Source organism: Notamacropus eugenii, chromosome 3 (assembly GCF_028372415.1).
Source record: "Notamacropus eugenii isolate mMacEug1 chromosome 3, mMacEug1.pri_v2, whole genome shotgun sequence".
NCBI classification, from domain to species: domain Eukaryota; kingdom Metazoa; phylum Chordata; class Mammalia; order Diprotodontia; family Macropodidae; genus Notamacropus; species Notamacropus eugenii.
In genome coordinates, this window is record NC_092874.1 from 266670530 (window position 1) to 266692064 (window position 21535).

Sequence of the window (21535 nt, forward strand, 5' to 3'; positions counted from 1 at the left end):
AGATTTAGATTTGAAATTTACTCTGGAGAGCATCACAGAAAAGCAGAGAGAATCAAGAGGATCAGAAATCTAGAATTAGAATATCCCTTCCAAATGTGATGATTCCACCTCCCATATTAGCTATGTAACATAAACTTCTATTGATTCAGTATGGTTAGGGCACTCACCTTCTCCTTCTAAAGAGGCTCAAGTTCTGGACCCATGCATACAGATCAAGTTCAGTCCTAGGGTAACACAGCTCAGGGTTTGTTCTTCAAATTCTTGGGTTCTTTGTGCCAGGACCATAGAACCCCTGGGGAAAACCATTTAAATGTCATGTCAAGGGTCTCTGCTAAAGGGACATAAGAAAGTTACTCAGTCTACATCAAATATAGGAAAGCTATTTAATTTTTATGCATAAAAAGAATTCTTTAAAACACTAATATAAAAGTCAAGAAAGTCCTTGCCTTCAAAGGACTAACATTCCAATAGGGGGAACAATACATACAGACCGGCAAAGGTTAGAATGGGGTGTTTTGGTTTAGAAAGGCACAAAAATGGTGAGTTGAGTCAGAGGGGAGTAGATTGACATACATTATTCAGGAGCCATGACAAAATGGATTTGATTATGTTCCAGATAAGGAAAGTATTTTTTCTGAGGGGTGGTTGGTTGGGAGGAGTGGGCATCATGTGCGTGGAGGCAATGGAGACATGGAAGCAGAAACCTGGAGAATGAAGTGAGACATGTCTAGAACCCACAGTTCAGATGTAGTAAGCAGCTGAGGCAAGTAGCAGAAGAAAGCGGGGTGGGGCTAAGGAGGATAGAATTTTCTGACATCAAAATATTGAATTTTCTAGACTGGTATGATGATGTCTTGGGTGGTGATAGGAGTGAAATGATTTTTTCGGAGGGAGAGGGAGTGGAGTGGGGATGCCACTCATCAAATCACATCTTGGTCTTCTCAAAGTAATTGATACACTATCTCAATATTTCATGCTATTAAATTCTGTTCTTGATACTAAAAACATATTTTGAAAGAAGATAAGACCTTTCTCTAGTCCCTAGGGATATACTGACAAAGTTCAGAGCATAACTGTATAGCCATTGAATTGACCTTGTGTTGTAAAACATTTTACTCTATGTAATGTCATAGGCTGACCTTAAATTTGTATGAAGAATTATGTGGTAGGTGAGGGAACAGTGGAGTTGTGGTTTCTTTCAATTTAACTCAATAGTTACTACATCTGGATGGGAAAAATACAGTTGTTTGATAGCAAAGTGTCACTTTCAAGTCCTTCAGTGAGCTTGTACTAAGCAGACTTTCTTTAAGAGGCAGATTCCAGCCAATCTTTCTTCCTGAAAATGTGATGGAGTGAAGACAGACAGGCTCCTGGGAAGAAACCATCTCAAAAATGTCTTCCTCTCTTGATAACTCCAAGTTACCCTCCCAATGACTAATAACTGCATTTACCATGTTGGCTTCAAAGAAGGGAAATTATGTGACAAAACCATGGAGTTTAACCAGACGTGAGCTGGGAGAACAAAGGTCCTTGTCGTTAAAGGTCCTTGTCCTAGTTTCAAGTTGTTACCATGAGGAACACCAAGTCAGGCTAATGAAATGCAGGTCATCGAAGAAAAGGTCTAGGGAATCAAGAACTTTGAGGTTATCTTTTACAGCTAGTGGAAGAATAAGATTATAGATACGTGGGGTGTCACAAATGTGGGGAAGGGCCTGTGTTATTTAAAATCCCAAAGGAAGAATGAAACGTGGGCTTGGCGATGAGACGCTCTTTATGCAATTATCTTTAAGTAAAGCAAGTTTTGCAGAATTCTTCCTTATTAAATGAAAAAAAGTCATTCTGCTTTAAGCAATATTACAGTTATATATGTATATATATATATACATTATATATATACTACATATGTGTATGTATTTTTGCCATTGAAGTGATATTTGGAAACCATACCTAAATGTCTATCCAAACATTTTAAAAATATTGTATGTCATAAATCAATCTAAAGGTGGTGGATGTTGGTTTCTATAGTTCTTGGGTTAGTTCCAGAAACTCTAAAACACAATTCAAAAAATAAAAAAAAAGATTGCAGCACATATTTTCCCATTACCTTATTATTATATTTTTAAGACAGGCAAACTAGAAAAAAGTGAGCACCACAGCTGAAGGGACAGCTGATCCTGCCGGATTTGTGGCTCTGAACATATGTAGTTCATCAACTTTGTGCTGCACCCCAAACCCTTTGTGATACTTGGTAGCAGAAGAAAACTGAACAGAATTTGGGTACCTAAGATTTCTAGTTATTCAGTTAACCATTAAGCTTTTATTAAATACCTACTATGTGTCATGTCCTGGAATGGTGATATAAAATATAAATATATAGGATATAGGATGGTGATATATAAAATTGAGGCAACCCTTCTTCTCAAGGAACTTTTGTTCTTCTAGATTTTTTTAAATCGAGGTATTCAGCACCATATTATCAGCATGAAATGGGAATGAGGTAGTATTAATCAATTTTTTTATTTTTCTCACTTTTGCCTCTTTTGCCACAACTATGCCACCTTCTCTCTACATTACCAGGCTCATCCTTGTCTCCATATCTCTCTGTTGTGTTTGCTTTTCCCTTTCTTCTTGACACTTTTCAAATCTAGGTTAACCTCAAGTCCCACTAGAGCAGCATCTAGCAATTCTGGGGCTTGGGACAAGCATGCAATATGAAATGTACTCACAACATGAAGGAAAAAATCTGCCCTAAAACATAAATTTTAAGATAATTCAGTTGGGGGTAGGGAAAAGCTCTCAGAATAAAGGTTCTATGGGGAGAGACTCCAGAGAACTGCACAATCTTGAGTAATTCACACCACCTCCTTGGACCTCAGTTTCCCTATCTGTAAAGTGAAGATGTTAAACAAATAGCCCCAAGGTATCTTCCAATTCTACATCTATGATCCTTACGATCACCTATTAACAGGGAGACAGAAACCATGGGAGACTTGGAAACTACATACGGTGAGACTATTGCCAGATGAGGGAGCAAGGGAAGGCCAGGTTGGGTGAGATCTCTTGGTTTGTGAGCACCAGCAAATAGTAATGTACTATATCTTCCTATTTTACCTAACTCTTCTTCTAACTCCATCCTAATTTCTAACTACTGTCAAATACAAATGCTGTCATTCACCTCTAATTTTGGTACCCTCCTGAGGTAGGGAAACAACTTGTGTTCATCTCACCCTAGCTATAATTCTGAATTCCACCTTATCCACAACACCTTCTCTGAATTTGATAAAAGTCAAGGTAATCCTTGGGCAGGGGAAGAGGGGAGTTTAATCACCTTTAAATGCTAATATAATAATTGAAAGGCTAGGATAATATTTATGAGAATGACAATATTAATTCATTCTTACTGATCACTTTTGCACTACATGACAAAATATTGTAATTAAGAAGCAACAGTGGCATTAGAACTCTTTTTTTATGGTTAGTGTTAGTTGAGAAATTTCTGTCAGGCAAAAAATAATCTAGTCTATTGAATGTAACTGGAGCAAACATCCTTCCTCTTGGGGAAAGTGCTAAAGGATATTTAATGAGTATGAGTTTTCAGAACATCAGCTCAATAGTCCAGGACCCAGAAGAAACAATCCTAGAAAACAGTTCTGGGTTGATTAAAAACATATTGAGGCATTAGCATTGATTCAGGAGAGTAAACTGTAGACCATTTCATACTCATGGTGGGAAGTGCAGAGGAATGATGTCTTGTTTTCATCTCCCACAGACTCTTGAATCAATGGGAGCCTGGGGCATATATCCACTCTGTTCTACAGGGGGAAGGAATAAGATGAGAAAATGTTTCCATTTCTCCAGTCCTCCCATTTTTCATCTAACCTCCAAGAAACAATGGACAGATACAGCAAAAGTCACAGAAAAACACAGTGTACTGTTCCCAATTATTTTGGCGGACATGGATAGAAAGGCTTCCTGAGGTCAACAGTTTCTTACAAATCTCTTTCGGCATCGTTGTAGGTAGAAAAGCCCTTATGTCTTTTCACCTGAGTTGGAACTGGTGACTAGTACAATAGAAAGAGCCTGTGTTTCAATCTTGGCATATTCACTAACTGTGTGACTTTGGATAAGTCACCTACCCTCCCTGGTCTTCATTTTCCTCATCAGTAAAATGAGAGAGTTGGACCAGTTGAGGGCTTTTGTGTTTTACTCTGTGTTATGGATTTCCTTGTTAGTGTAATTTAAGCTTGTCTGGGCGTGCTCAGATCACCAAACATGGAGGTGCCATGAAGGGCCTTTGGAGCATGTCTAGGTTGCCCGACCTGGAGGCCTTTGTATTCCCCTGTCTTGTGGGTAGGTGTATCCTCTATTGATTGACTGCCTGAGTCTAGCTTAAGGATTCCTGAATGAGATGAACTCTAGGTTTTCTGCTAGTTCTGTATCTTAACCTGTAGACCACATTTCAGAATAAAATCTTTAAACACATAAAATAAAAAGGATTACAAGAGAAACCAATTATATTGAAACAAAGATATAATTTTTCCTATGCAAGTTGATTGACCCCTTGAAATCTACCTATGGCCATCTCAAGCGTCTATGGATGCCCAATGAAGAACCCCAGTTCTAGACCTATAAGTCTGTTTTCTGAATAGTATTTTTTTGTTTTTTTTTGCTCTAGATTTCTCTTCTATTCACATATTACAGGATTAATCCATGCTTTTGACATCTCTCTAAAGGATCATAGGGTTTAGGATTTAAGGTTGGAAGAACCCTTAACCACTATGGAGGCTAATTCCTGCATTTTACATACAATTGTAAGCACTGAGCTCTACCTTTGGAATATAAGAAAGAACCTGAGTTCAAATCCTATCTTGGTCACTTACTGCTTGTGTCATTGAAGGAAGGACAAAAGTGTTGCTAGAAGGAATTGCTACTCTCACATCTGTACAGCCAGTTTGTGTGGGCAAAAGCACATGAACAGTTATTTTTCTGCCCAATCGAGAAGGCAAATGAAATAATCATCACTTATGGGCAATATAGTCTATTTAGTCTATGGAGACAAAATAGTTTTAGAGTTCTGCTTCTGGTCTCTTTTAGCATGCATGCTAATGAGAGAATCAAACAAGTTTCAGCTGAACCTAGCAATAGGCTATGTTTAGAAGGATTGTGTGTGTGTGTGCGTGTGTGTGTACACACATATATACATACGTATGAATGTGTATGCATATGTATGTATATACATATGCATACAAATATACAGAGGGAGAGAGAAAGAGAGAGAGAGTTTTATTAGACTATGAAATTACTACTCCATCTTATGGAACAATAAAACATGTGGAAAAGGTATATGAAATTTCTAGTCATAAATGATAGGTTTTTTAATACCCCAGGCAGTAATATTACTTAGAAAATTTATACCATACAGCACTTTAAAAGTTTTTTTTTTCAAAGTAGGCTGATCAGAGTCAGAACCATATGCTGTGGCTGGTGCCCTATGGAGCTTGCAAATACACTGCTAGAATAATTATTCCTGTTTAATAGCGTTACCAGCTAGAATGTGGCACTGGATGGCAAAGCTTACGTAACTTAATGGGAACCCTCTGTAAGCTCTCTTAAGACTTGGGCTGGAAAGTCTGCAACTTTGCGGGTTATTTTTAATGGACCAAATGTCAACTGAAAATCTAATGGGAGCAATGGATGGTAAAGATTTTTCAATTCTCTTACTCTGGAACTTCCAGCATATGTTACATGACAGTTTTGGAAATAGTCCTCATTTCCTTCCCTTGGGAAACTGATATCTGTACAAAGGCTAGTGACATTTTCATTTTCATTCCTCCTTCCCCACCTCCAACCGCCCCCCCACAAAGAAACACAGAACATAATGGATTCTGTTCTATTTTTATGCTAAAAATTGATGTTTTCATTGAGTTCTGCTTGTGAAAGTGGAAACAGTTGCCTCCAAACTTTATTGATCATGGACCCTATCAGTAAAAAACTTTGATCATGCTCCTATTATAAGTGTATATTTGCTTGTTTTAAAATTATATAAAATTTAATTATATAAAACATATGTTATTGCATTTACTAATAATCAAGTGTACATCTTGAAAAATAGAAAATGAAAAGGATGAGATAAAGATGAGATGGTATTTGTATTAAAGTTAATAGAGATCTACTTAAGTTTATTGAGTAGGGAGTAATATGGTCAGATCTATGCTTTCAGAAAATAGCTAAATGGAGGATGGAATGGAGAGGCAAAAGAGCCAATAGGAAGGCCATTGCTAAAATCCAGGGTAGGGGCAAAGAGGGCGTCAATGGAGGTAGTGGATTGTATGAGTACAGAGAAGAGGATTGATATCAGAGAAGTTGTGGGGGTTGAGATGACAGGATCTGACAACTGATTAGATGTGTAATGTGAGGGAAAATGTCAAAGTTGTGAGAATCTGTATTATCAGAGAAAGATGGTTTTTTCAAAAGAAACAGGGATATTTCAAAGAGGGGTGAATTTGGGGGGAAAGATGATATAATCACAACCCAACTATACGTATATAGGTTTATATATACACACCTATAAATACATACACACATATAGGCAGATATTGTAGCTACATGTGCTTTGAGAAAACCATTGAGAAAACCAAACTGGTAGCTAGTGCCCGGGAACCCAAAGCTAGTTGCTGGGGGCAGGGGTTGTCTGCTGGAGTCCATAAGGTGATGGGGGCAGAGTAGAATTTTGCATTCATTGTTATGGGTACCTGCATTGGGTTGGGGTTGTGGCCATCTTCAGGGACCCACATGCTGTGCAGTTTTAGAATGACAGCAGGGAAGGGGGTAAATTGGGGGATCCAATCTATCTTCTCACCGTGCCTTTGGTTGATGGCATATTTCGGGGGTGGGGTAAACTAAATACTCTTGAGGTTATTCCAGTGTCCCAGCACAGTTCCTCTGTAGGACTTCCTACACAGATGAAATCACAAGACTAGTTGCTCCTTTTCTCACCAAATTATGATAATAGTAGTTAATATGTATATGGCTCTTGAAGATTTGTAAAACACTATAGGTGTGCGTGTGTACATATGTATGTATAAAGAGAGAGACAAAGAGAGACAGACAGAAAACTTTTTGCCTGTTAAATTCCCTATAAATAGTAGCTTTCTCATTTGATCCTTGCAATAATCTTGTGAGAGAAGGGCTGTGATTAACCCTGTTTTACAGATGAGAAGACTAAGGCTGGGAGAAGTCAATTGACTTGTACAGGGAAATACTGTAAGTGAGTATAGCAGAATTTGAAGACTCTGGGTCTCCACATTCTATGCCCTGCACCAAAACTGCCTCTCTGGTAGATTCCCCCATTAGAATGTAAAAGAATACTTTCCCATATTTGATTAAGATTATAATTTGGAATTAAAATGTGTTTTTTCATGATAGGCAATAATAATTTTGCAAAAGTACATATGCATATACAACTATATATGTATAAGTGTATGTGTACACACACACACACATGCACATATTACCTCCTATTTCTCCTTTCTCAGGGAGTTCAGCACCTGTCTCATCATCTTCTCCATCAATTCCTACTTTTATTATACTAGGAAACTCCAGCATTCAGGTTGATACTCCCTCAAACATACTAACCTCCCAGTTCCTCAACCTCTTTAAATCTCATAACCTTCTTCTCCTTCATTTTAATTCAGCCACACAGGAATGGCCACACCCTAGTTCTTACTTTATACATGTATTCCACTTAATCAAAACTCTGATGTTCCTCTATCTGAATATAATCTTCTCCCATTCCTTCTTTTCCTAAGTCTCATTAGTCTTAAATTGTTTTTTCATCCTCATGGAAACATGAGTCCCTGTACCCCTTAGTTCTTTCTAGGGTTATTACCATTTCAATTCCACATGACTTGCCTTCATTCATTCTTCAGTCCAGACAAATTGTGTTTCTTCACACAGATCACCTCCTGCAGAGTACTATGTCCTTATACTCTTACTTCTTATTTCTTATATCTTCTTATATTCTTACTTCTTATAACCTTGCACTGTTTGCTTGCCAAAAACACTATCTTATGGAGAACTCACATAGGGCAGGTGATCACATGATGGTCAGAAGAGGTGATGCAAGGACACTCTCAAGGTCTCTCTCAAGAACTTTAGATTTGATTGGGAGACATGAGAGACACTGGCACAGGACTGCTGAGCATGGTGTATCCACATCAGAAATCGTGCTGTTCTCTATGAGCAAAGCAGAATTGAGACGGCACAAAGTAAAATATAGGATGCTCAGATTTGGAGTATCCACCCCAAATTTTCACATGAACTATCTGTGCCCAATCTGTGGTAGAGCATTCCAAGCTTGTATTGGTCTGATCAGCCATAGTCAGACACGTTGAAACTTGAGTTTATCACGGTGATGTCATTTTGATCCTTTTCGAGAATGAAGGACAACCACTAACCAACCAACCAACCACATTCCTCATACTCTTACTTCCTATTTCCTATTTGTTATTATCTCGCACTGGTTACTAATATACCTCCTTACTACACTAACTATTTGGGTGGTTGGGGCGGCGGGGGGGGGGGGGGGGGAACCATAACAAGTTATAATTTCAACACAAAATATTAAGACACTGTGCTAGTTTTCCAGAGGATCCAGTGAAATAGATGAGGTATGCCTTCTCTCAAAGGGCTAATAACTTTGTGAAGGTCATTTTCACATAATACATTGGTTGAGAGTAACTAGATTTTGATTATTGAATGGATTAACCCTATTTTAAGCTACTGAAATTTTGATGCATTGTAACAAATAATGGAAAATTCTAACTTGCCTTAATAATATTAAAAAATGATGATGAAATACTAGGTCCTAATTAGTGACAATAATGAATCCTATTGTGTGATCTGTTTAAAAAAATTGATACCTTACCTTATGAAATACAGCTAGATCCTATCTCCCCTGCTAGAATGTAAACCTTCTCTTCCCCTTTTTTTCCCAGAGAAAGAATGGACTCTCTTTTCAGGCTCCACATCCTAAACACATGACACTTAGTAGCAATTTAACAAATTGATGGATTAGTGCTTCAGATACTTGCAATTATATATAAGTATGGATTATAGATAATTAAATCACATCTTCTTACTGAATGATTTCAGTTATGTCTGACTCTCTGTGACCCCATTTGGGGTTCTTTTGGCAAAGATATTAGAGTGGTTTGCCATTTCCTTTTCCAGTTTATTTTACAGATGAAGAAACTGAAGGTAAAGTGACTTACCCAGGGAGGGGTAAGTTGAGGAAATTGACACAAACAAGGCTAAGTGATTTTCCCAGGGTCACACAGCTAGTAAGTACCTGAAGCTAGATTCTGAACTCAGGATATTCCTGACTCCAGGTCCAATGCTTTATTCATTGTGCCACCTGTCTGCCCCAAATCATGTCTAATAGAAAAGTCCTTTTATAAAAGAAGTCCTAAAGACTAGGGGGAAAACTAGGGGGGGAAACCATCAGACTTCAAGTGAAATTTTCAAGGGTATAGTTTGATTTTCACTGTGGTTGATATTTGAAGTAATCTGGTCTTACAAAATCCCAGTCCAATCATACAATTTTAGGAAATGGTATGTTTTTCAGGCTAATATAGGCACAATCAAAATACTGAGGTATCTTCTTTCATTGGCATATATATCTGAGAAGTCCTTTCAGTGGTTCCTAAAAAGGGCTAACTATTCTTCGCAATGATCTAACAAGATTGCTTACACTTATCTCAGATGACATTTACCTGTCTGTTTACCCACCCATCCATCTGTTTATATGTTTTCGTCTGTTTATTTAGAAGGAAGAAATGCTTTGCCAGTAAGAAAGAAGTTCACATACATAATTTTTGAATGAGTTGGCAGTGACTGACAGGACTACCCAGAGTGTCAAAGTATCTTCTGTTTTAGCTTATCAGTTAACATGTGAAATTTAACACGGATGGTTGGTGTCAGCTTTATATTTACAGGATTGTTGTTTAAACAGAAGAAGCCACTGGCTGAGCCTCGTTTGGGAGTTTTCACCTCATTTAAATTCTTAATTTGTCCCTTCAGTTTAGAAAGAGTGTGGTGTCCTGCTTCCAATTAATGGCCTAGAGAAAAAAAAAACTGAGTTTTCTTCCCTCAGTAATTCTGAAAGAGACCAATCATGCATTCCCCATATTGAAAGTGGACTGACAAGTAAAATGTTCTATGATGCAAACTGATGAATGTACAGAAGACAGTTCTGTGGCTTTCCTTTCCTTTAAACTTGAACTAAAACATAAATTAATGAGAATTTTTTTAATAAAAGAAAACACGCTAGTCTATTGAAAAAGGAAAAGAAAATATCCATTTAGCAAGAAGACTTTTGAATTGATAAAAATGCCAGTTGCCACATTTCAAGTCAACAGAATGATACAAGCATTTGTGAAGTGGCTAATATATGCAAAGCACAATCATTTTTGCTTAGGAATACAATGATGAACTGATTAATCTATCTGCATTTATTAAATGTCTATTATATTCAGGGACTGAACTGCGCTACTGAGGATAAAAAGAGGAAGAAGAAAGTCTTTTTGTTTTTAAGTTGTTTCAGTTGTGTCTGATTCTCCATGACCCATTAGACATTTCTGGGCAAAGATACTAAGTGGTTCGTCATTTCCTTTTGTGACTCATTTTACAGATGAGGAAACTGAGGCAAGTAGGGTTAAGCAACTTGTCCGTTCACATACTCAAGAATATTGCATACTAATGAACCAGCATGCAAATATTTGTTATCTACTACATGCTAGACGTTGTGGCAGGTGCTGGTGTTGCAAAAACTAACAAAAAATGAAACAATTCCTTATCCTTAAGGAGCTTGCTTTCTATAAGAGATTACATATATGATTATGTATATAAATATATATATGTGCATATATACACATATATTATATATATACACATATAAATATTAAAATATCATATGATCTTTGTGCCCATGGAAGTTATAGTCTGACGGGAAATTATTATGTACAAAATGTTATAAAACACAAAGTAGGATAGAATAAATGTAAAGAGATGCCAAGACAATTTACTCTGAGAACACTTTCTGTTCATATAAATGGAAAAAAAAAGATCATCCCTTGTTTTATTTTTGCCAGTAAGGGATTTTTGATTTCTTCTTTAACTTGAGGAGTTGTGAAATAACCTAAAGAAATTCAAAGGCTATGATTGAATAACTAGAATTAGAATGAAAACAATAGTAATTATGTTTATAGTATAAACAAACTTGTTCAATTGTTTTGACCCCATTTGGGGTTTTCTTGGCCAAAGATACTGGAGTGGTCTGCCATTTCCTTCTCCAGCTCATTTTCCAGATGAGGAAACTGAGGCAAACAGGATTGCGACTTGCCCTCAGAGCTAGATAATATCTGAGGCCAGATTTGAACTTGAGAAAATGAGTCTTCCTGAGTCTAGACTAGGCATTCCATCCACTGTGCCACCTACCTGCCCTGTAAGAAAGCTAGGGAACTGCATGTGTATGAAATTGTACTTTGTGATATGACATATTAAGTGGAACCTGAAGTTCTGAAAGAGGAATTGTAATAGCTGATCTGGACATGAGAGTGGTTACTAAATCATCTCCACCACATTTTATATGGAGGATGTAATTCAGGGCACAGAGACAGGGTGCTAGGAAATCTTAGATCAATGTCCTCTTGGAGTATGTTCCATCTTATCTATTTGTTATTAACTGATCTTAGACTTGCATTCCCAAACAGCTATTGAGATTTTATTTGTGGTATTTGAGAAGTAGAACTATTTCAAACATCCTATCTAGGTATTTTTCAGAGCCCATTTTCAGTAGAGAATTAGTCTAAGAACTGATTTGCATGAAAAAAGTTTGTATGAATGTGATTGCCTAATATCCCATAGTAAACAAAGTTGATGATAGGAAAAGTGTTGGTATCTGGGGAAAATAATTAACAAATTAATTAACCAAGGTCCTGTTTAAATGTCTCGTGCACCAGTGGGCTTCTAGGTGGTGCTGTGCATAGAGCAAAAGACTTGGAGTCAGGAAGACCTGAGTTCAAATTGGACCTCAGATCTTACTAACTGTGTGACCCTGGGAAAATCACTTAGCCTTGTTTGTGTCAATTTCCTCAAAGGGAATGTAAAACTACTCCAGTATTTTTGCCAAGAAAACCCCAAATGGGGTCACGCAGAGTCAGACATGACTGAAATGAGTGAACACAATGTACAGTGATAATCTGGAAGGTTCAGTAAGTACATATTATGTGCTAGGCACTGAGCTATCCAACTCAACAGTCAACAACAACAACAGAAAAGAAAACATTTGAATTTACAAACTCCATTTGACTTGTCATGTCTTGCATTTGCCCAGCAGGTGCGCAGGCTTAACCACTTATGTGTACTGACTCTTATACTCAACACAGAGTCTCCTTTATAACTAATACTTCAACTTTCATAATAGAAATAGAAATAGATCAGTGTTTCATGAATTTTCTAGGCATTCTCTCTAATTATGTACATTGGTCAACACTGGAGATCTGATGAAGAGACTTGGGTGAGATTTATATCTAGTCAAAGATAAGAATTGACTTCTAAAGAGTTTAATCCAAACATTTCGGTTGTCTTTAGAACAGGTATTTAAAGTAGACTCACTAGAGGTACTCATTCCTCATTGTTTAGCAGATAAAACAGTCAATAAAATAACAAAGTATAGAGGTGAGTGGTCAGTCAGTTGATCCAGCAAGAGAAAAATTAATCTCCTGATAAGTAGGAGGATAATGCTACATATCCTGATTTGATAAGTGTTATGAGTGTAACCACTGAACAATAATGAGTATGGGCTATTAAAAATAATAATAGCTAACACTTCTATAATCTTTTAAATTTTGCAAAATACAAATATTAACTCATCGTATCCTCACAACAGCCCATGAGGTTAAGGAGTTGTTATAATCCTCATTTTACAGATGAGGAAACTGAGACAGAGGTTAAGAGACTTCCCTAGGGTTATACAGCTAGTACATAACTAATAAATAACCGAATAAGTAAAAAATACTAATAAGTCACTGAACTCAGGTCTTCCTGTTTTCAAATCCAGTTCTCTATCCACTGTACCAAGCAGCCAAGCCGTTTGTTCAAGTAAGTTAATTTGACTGATAGTAGAGGGGAAACATAACTTCACCAATGTAAAGAAACAAACAAACAAATAAATAAAATGAGTAAAACTAATTGTTTCCCTAAGTCCATTTAAGAAAATTTCAAACCTTAAAATGCATCACCAGAACTTGAATCAAGATGTTTCCTGACACTCGATGAGATCAAGAGGCAGTGTGGTTTAGGGAATCATGCATTCATTTGGACTTGAAGAGATTAATTTTGAATACCACTTCTGCTACATATTACCTAACTTACGTTGGGCAAGTCATTTTACCTTTCCAGGTGTCAGTTTCCTCACTTTTAAAGTAAGGGTTTGATGGTCCTTTCTAGCCCTACATCTTTGATCCTATGGTTAGAAAAAATAATTGTTCCCTGCCTATGGCAGAAACTCACTTTGAGAGAGAGAATTTCAAGCTAAAACAAATACTTCTCTGACTTCAGTCTGGTGAGGAAAGTAGTTGCAGCATTATTATGTGCATTTCTATAGATGAAGGAATTCATCTGGCAAACGTCATTGCTTAGTTGGGAGAACTAGGGGAATTGTATATGACTCGTTTGCTGATTTCAAAGTGATCTAGGACAACCCCCCTCACTTTTTTTTTAATAGTTGAAAACACTGGAACCTAGTGAAAAAAAAAAAACAAAATAAAAAGGCTAAGGTCTCATGCCCTTCTCACGATGATATTTGATTTTTTTTTCTTCCAGAATGAATGTGTGGGTTGCTGAATGAGTGTGGAAGGTGAGAGGTGATCCCATCCATTTTTAATAGATCTTTTCTGAGGAAGAATTCAACTCTGCTTCCAAGGTTAGAAAAGATAATCCATGAACTCAATAAGCCTTTTTTAAAATACCTACTATGTGCCAGATGCTATATTATGTCCTAGGGATAGAAATACAAAGAATGATAAACAACCTCAACTGTAATGGAACATAATATATATCTATATTTATATCAGTATATATGTACATATATGTGTGTATGCATATATTTGTATGTATATGTATACATGCATATATGTGTATAAGAATATACATATTTCATTTTAATAATTATTTTAATAAATATATATTTATGTATATGTAATATATACATACATTATAGGTGGAGAGAGAGAGGGAGAGGGGGCTGAGTTAGGAAGAGGGAGAGAGGGAGAGAGAAAAGAGAGAGAGAGAATATATACATAGAGGGAAGTTAAATACAAGGTAATTAGAAAGGGAGAAAATTAGAATTTGGGGTGGAATCAGGACTTCATAGAAACAATGGTGCTTGAGCCAAGTCTTTTTTCTTAAGGTTTAAAGTAATTACTTTATGAAAAACAAAACTGTATCTTGCAATTTAGATCAAATGTACAATTTTAACAAAACTAGACCAGACCAGAAGAAACACTTTTCCAACAGAAGGCTACCAAGCAAACATGGATGCCATCTGTTGTTCTCCAGAGCTGTGGAGACCCCAGGATCCCCTCTCTACCACCCTCTCTGCAGTGTTGCCCTCCACCCTCAGTAAAGGTGTTATTAGATTAAATTAAATTTAAATTCTAGGTTACTTAGAGCAAAATACTACAACCTTCTCTCCCCATGATAATCAGGTCCCTCCCATTTTTCTTTTCTTCTCTGTAAATAATGATAAGGAAAGGAAGGATGTTGAGCTCTGGTTGACCTCCATGATCAGGAGCAGCAGAGAAGATCCAAAGTACCAGCCCTGCCCTCCTCCATCACCCTTTTCAGTCTGAAAGAGTACCCCAAAGGCTGCATGGCAATCCTAGATTCAAAGAAATATCTGGCATAAGGGCATCTCCCTGCACATTTGAGCCAAGTCTTAAAGAAGAGAGGAATTCTATGAGACAGAGGTTAACAGGGACTACATTGCAGGCACAGGGGATATCTGAGGCTAAGACTATTTGGTAAAAAACCCCAACTGTGATAAAACACATTGCCAGGTTCCACACACCAACCATGAAAACATAGACCAGGTTCTGTCCCATATCCTCACCAGTACTAAAAATCCAAGTAAAAAGCTAGGAATCCTTGGAGAATCTACCTGGTACAAGGATATCTGGTATAATACATATATATATATTTTTTGTCATATGTTATTGCAGAAACCCTGGCCCAATGGTCATCTGATAGAATCTTTAAAATGACCTGATCCATAGTGAAGAAATTTGGAGAATAGTCTCTGGGGGTGGTCTCATATCTAAAAATCACTCTAGGTAGTAGTCTTTGCTTTTCTAACATGAGTCTTTAAGTAATCTTGATTTCCTTATCTGTAAATGAGGGTCTCTAATTCCCTTTTTAATCGTAAACCTATGACCCTATGATTTGACTAAAATCATAAAAGGAAGTGTGGTAGAAAGAGGGTTAGTTATGGAGTCGGGGAATCTGGGTTCAAATCCTCTCTGACATCTATTTGGCTATTTTTGTTATTGTTTGACCTTCCTTGACCATGGGCAAAGTGCTCTGGGTTTCTGTTTCTTCACTGATAAAATGACATTGTAGAGGGGATGTAGGAAAATAGGTACATTAATGTACTTTTAGTAGAACTTCGAATTAGTCCAACCACTCTGGAGAACAATTTGAAATGACACCCAGAGTCATAAAACTTGTGCGTAGACTATGATACACCAATAGCACAATGAAGTTTATAGGCCAAGGAGATTTAAAAAAAAATATGTACAAAAATATTTATAGCAGTCTTTTTGGGGTGACAAAGAACTAGAAACTGAAGGAATGTCCATCAACTGGGTAATGGCTAAATAAGTGTAAAAGTAAGGACCCTGACACACACAGGTTTTTTGGTCTGCTTTTCTACATGGAAAGGCAATTTCTGAGGGATGAACGATCACTTTAATCAAGTACATATGTTGCTCACTTAGTTCAGGGGAAAAAGTCAGCTCCCTGAACTTCAGAGAGATCAACAGACATGGCTTCCAACTATCTGACCGTAAGCAGTACATACATCACAAATCAACAGACAGATCAAATTGTCTGACCACTACATACATAGTTACCAGAGAGAGAAGTATCAGTATCTTGATTTTCCAAGCTGGGGCTAGGGGGGGGAGTGAGGGAGTGGTGAGTGGAGGCGGGGTTCTGCTTAGCGGCTTCCTAGACTCCTCTGGTTTCTCTTTCTTTTATTATCACATACTTAAGTTTTAGAAATCAAAAAAAAAGAAAAATTAAAAAAAAAAGAAATGCTAAATAAGATAGTTTCAGGAAAAAAAAAACCAGGAAGACTTATATAATCTGATGTAAAGTGGAGTGAGTAGAACCAGGAGAACATTGTACACTGTAATAGCAATATTGTAAAGATAATAAACTGTGAAAGATTTAGTTAATGATCAATACAATGATCTACCACAGTTCCAAAGGACTCATGATATAGAATGCTATCCACCTATAGAGAACTGAGGTTCTTAGGGTGTAAACTGAAGGAAATTTTTATTTTCCTTAACTAATTTTTTCTTGTTTTTTTTCTTTCTGAACATGGCTAATGAGGAAATATGTTTTTAATGACTTCATATGTATAATGAGTATTTTGTTTTTCAGTAGTTGCATTCATCCTTCGTTTTCAGAATGTTGGAGTGAACTGGCCTTCTGATGACATGATGGTGCCAGGCAGGGACTCACCAAGCAAAATAAGCCTTCAGCCAATAAGTAATAGAACTGGGGTTTGAATCTTGGTCTCCTTCCTCTAAGGCTAGCTGTCTATCCACCACTCCATGACTGTATTTAATAATATTTTCTGATGCTTATTCAATGAAATTGAATTTGTGATCACTAATCTTGATCCCCAGCATCATATGTTTGAATTTCATTTTTTAGTTCTTTTTAAAAAAATTGTTTTAGACTCAAATACTAGAATACAAATACAGAACAAATAAAAGGGAAAAAATCATAAACTTAAATTATGTTTGAATTTTAAAAGGGCCACAACCAAACCAAATAAAAGCAAAACAAAAGAAAATTCCAAGAAACATTAGCTTCAAACAACACAGGGATTCTTTATGAGGTTGACATACCCATATTAGTCAATAATCTGACAAATTATTGTGCTCTATCCACTGTGCCAACTTGATGCCTTGAAGGAATTATTAGCCACCTGATTTAGGGAGCTATGTGGTACAATGGATAGACACCTGAGTCTGAGTCAGGAAGACCTGAGTTCAAATGTGACTTCAAATACTTATTAGCTATGGGAGCCCGGGCAAATCACTTAACCTCTGTTTTCTTCAGTTTCCTCCTCTGTAATATGAGAATGTTAATAACAGCTCCTATCTTTCAGGGCTGTTGTAAGCATGAAATGAAGTAATATTTATAAAATGTTTAACACAGTGCCTGGCACATAGCCAGCGTTGTAGAATTAATCTAATTCTACTCATTATTGTTAGCATTATTAATATTTATTATTAATTATTAATATTTATAATAATTAATGTTGTTACTATTATTAATTCAACTATAATCTAGAGTTCCTGAAGGACAGAAGAAAGAAATAAAGCTGGAAACGTAGGTTGCCACCAGACTATGTAGGACTTCTTTTCAAATGCTGGATTGAGGAGTATTTTATACTATAGGGAAGATATGTATTTCTTCCTCTTGCTTATATTGATAAACTCCTTTCTTTTAGACTTTTGATAAAAGAAAATCAAATACCAGGAAAATCCATGAAAGCATTTTACAAATTGAGAATTATGTATCTATTTCCTATAGATCTAACCTGATTTATTGAAATATGAATTTGAATCGCATCTTTTTAAAAAGTTTGTTTAAAAAAACATTTTGTAAGAAAAAAAGACTAACACTCAACAACAACAAAGGCCTAATTGTTATTTTCAGAGCCTAATTGTGGTGGTTGAAACTTCCAACTTACCAAAGAAAGGATGTTTGAGTCATTCCTTTTCTTTCATAGGCATTTATTAGGAAATACTAGGCATTTGCCATGGTGGGTTGCTTTATGAGACTTCTAACCCAATTTTATACACTCTGAAGATTCAGATGGTTCTAATAAACTTTGGGAAACAATATGAAATTTTGGGTGTTCCCACCACAAAAACCCTCACAAGCCTTTTCTTACCCTATACCTGCTACTGTTGTGAAGAGACAATTATGGTAACCAAACTTGTTTGAGTCATACCTCAAAGACACTGAAGTGGTATTTCTTAGCCTCCTCCCACCTCCTGTTGTCTTTTTTTTCCAGTACTATACCTTCCAAATAGAGCAAAGTAAATACCTTACTTAAATTTAGTCCATTTCATAAATGTTATGTTTCAGCAAAACTGACATATTTGCTGTTCCCTATATAAAACATTCCCATCTCAAGTCTCTATGCCTTTATATAATCCGTCCCTTGTGCCTGGAAGGTTCTCTCTTTTAATCTCTGTCTTTTAGATTTCCTGCCTTCATTTCAAATTCAGGTTACTTAATATACTTCAGGTTACTTAATACACACACACACACACACACACCTCATGTACCCTCATGCATATATATGTGTGTGCGTGTGCGTATTTATGTAGAGACAGAAACAGAGATAGAGAGACAGCCACACACAGAGAGACAGAGAGAGAGAGAGACAGAGAGACAGAGACAGAGAGACAGAGACAGAGAGACAGAGACAGAGAGAGAGAGAGAGAGAGAGAGAGAGAGAGAGAGAGAGAGAGAGAGAGCGCAAGCCTACCAATTCAGTTCATAAAGGTATGGGGCAAGACGTCCTTTCAAACTGCACCAGCACAGAATTGTTGCTAGTCCTGGATGGGGCCAGGGAGGGGGAAGAAGCTGTAGCGTTTGCTCTCTCCTTCTAATAACTTTCCGCACCCCAGTACTGGACTCATGCAATTCAAGCCAGCGGGATACTGATGTTCAAGAAAAGTTGTGTAGTTGTTGTTTTTTAATTCCTCCTCCCCAGAACTCTCTGTTTCTTGAAGACCCCACCCTTGAACCCTAGGGAAATCACTTAATACTTAATTTTTGTCTGTACTTATGGTTTCCCCAAAAGGTTTTATGAAGGTACTCAATGCACAATATAAATCAGGGATAGGACAGCTAATAATTTCCTCCAAACAAAACAAATATAAAAACAGACTTAAATATGGAACAGTAACTTAATATGATTATTTTCTTTTTCAGGGAGATTGATACTTAAAACATCCAAGTATTTCACAATACAGTTGAATTGACATTTTGTCTGTCTTGACTCTGTGCTTTCTCCCTGATGGATGGTATCTTTTGGCAAGTCCACCTTAAGAGTTAGACTCTTCTGTTCAGGGTAATCCATTCCTCCAAGAAGCACTGTAATAGGTGAAGGGGGTAATTTCTGTGGTGTAACTGGGGGCAAATCGTGGACTCAGGTGCTTTTCCAATTCAAGAGAGTGTCTCTAAGGCTGGAAATATCCAACTTGGTGTCATCGTTTGGTCACCTACAAGCAGGGAAAGAAGTGCAAAAGGCAAACAGGATCTAAGGCTCAAGTTCACTGAGCTGAGACCCCAGTCGAGCTCCCATGTGTGAGTAGGAGTGGGGCAGAAAATATGCTAGACTGGATGGGGCAGGGGAGTTTTCTCACTAAGTTCCCTATGTCAAAGAAATTATACATCCAGTCCCTATCCCTATCCTATAAAATTGCTAAGTCAGTGAGCTTGGCATTAACTAAAACCTCCAGCTTCTTTCAATTAAAAAAGTTTTCTAACTATGTTTCTCTTACGTTAACCTTGAGAAGTTCACTTATTGAACCTACATAAATGACTTTATAGTTATTTATTAGAATCATTTCAGTGATCTTCCCTGCCATGACTGTTTTGGGTTCTGAATGTATCATCTCATATATTAGTTATCCCTCCCAATTTTGTGTGACCTGCAAATTTGATTTGGATGTCCTTGATTTAAAATATGTTACGGCAATGGACCAAGTTAGATCCTAAGCAGCATTCAATGAGAGACTTCCATCTAAGTTGACACCAAACTATCAATGATCCTTTTTTGAATCAACCATTCTGCCAGTTCAAATTGTACTATCATCTAAGCCAAAGCTGTTCTTAAATAGCATGGCATAAAAGGAATTATCAGATATATGACTAAGATCTAGATAAACCATAGTGGCAAAAATTCCCTAATCTTTCCATTTAGTAACCTTGTCAAAAAAAAAAAAAAAAACAACTAACAAAAAGATATGAGTTTAGTATGGCATGATCTCTTGGTGATGACCATTCCCTCCTTTAGATGTTTGCTAACCATCTTTTTACTGATCTGTTCTAAATTATCCCCAGGGTTCCAAACTGGCCTATAGACTCACCTCTTTTTTTAAAAAAATATTAGTTAATTAACTTTTATTTTTCAACATTTACTTCCATAAGTTTAAAATTTTCTCTTCCCTTCTCTCCTCCCTCCCCAAGATGGCATGCAATCTAATATAGGCTCTACGTATACATTCTTATTAAACATATTTTCACATTATAGACTCACCTCTTTGAAAACTGGACATTTCCTCTTTTCTAGTGCTATCTTAATATTATTACTGTTATTTAATAATATTATTATTATTATAATAATCAGAATTTAATCCCAAATTTGGATAATGTTCTCCTCGGTCTCTCGGCTGCTCTCCTTGCAGTTGTTTTCTGAATTCTGTCCAGAGTCTCAACCTCAGGGACTCCTCCCTTCCTCTAAGCCATGGTTAGTGTCCCAGCTATGCTGTCCCCAGAATGCCCTTTCTCCCTGCATTAGCTACAACCTCTGGTCAGCACTCCTTGGCCTTGTTTCCGGAAATAGTGGGACTGTGGTGGGAGGGGCCTTCAATCTTCTCTCTACTCAGCTGTCTGCTATTCCGTAAATGAGAGTTTGTGAGGCAAAAGTTCTAGGTGAAATTTCTTTTTCTTTCTTTCTTTTTTTTTAGTATAACATTTTATCCCTCCCTCCTTCTCCCTCGATTACTTAAAACAATGAGAGGTGAGATTTCTTGAGGGCATGAGGTGAAAGTTGAGGTGAAATTTCTTGAAGCCTAGTCTGCTACATATGGAGCTGTCCCCCCAGGGCCCTGCTGTTTGTCGATTCAGTGGAATTGGCCTGGAGGTTCAGTCTTTTCTGAGGTCCTCTCAAATTATCTTAAGAGGACAACTGCTTTACCCCTTTACTTTTACTGGTCTATGTTCATTTTGTGGTGATTTTCTGTCTGTTTGTGGAAGAAATCTGGAGACCCTGAGAATTTCAACCCTAACCCTCTGCTTTAGCCCTACCAACTTGTCCCTCATAGTCCCCGGGGCGTCAATCTTGGCAAAACCCCTAATATGACAATACTGAACTGCAGCCATCACCCGAGGATCGAATTGGAGCTGGTCAATAAGCTGTGAGTATGGCCCTGCC

The 21535-nt window shown here is 37.1% G+C and overlaps 1 long non-coding RNA gene across 1 annotated transcript; it reads right to left on the bottom strand.

Moving 5' to 3' along the window:
- Positions 1-19146: 19146 nt before the first annotated feature.
- LOC140534448 (uncharacterized) lies at positions 19147-20951 on the bottom strand. The gene is made up of 2 exons (XR_011977315.1): positions 20639-20951; positions 19147-19598 (listed from the first exon to the last, which is right to left on the bottom strand). It is a non-coding gene; the product is annotated as an uncharacterized lncRNA (long non-coding RNA).
- Positions 20952-21535: the final 584 nt, after the last annotated feature.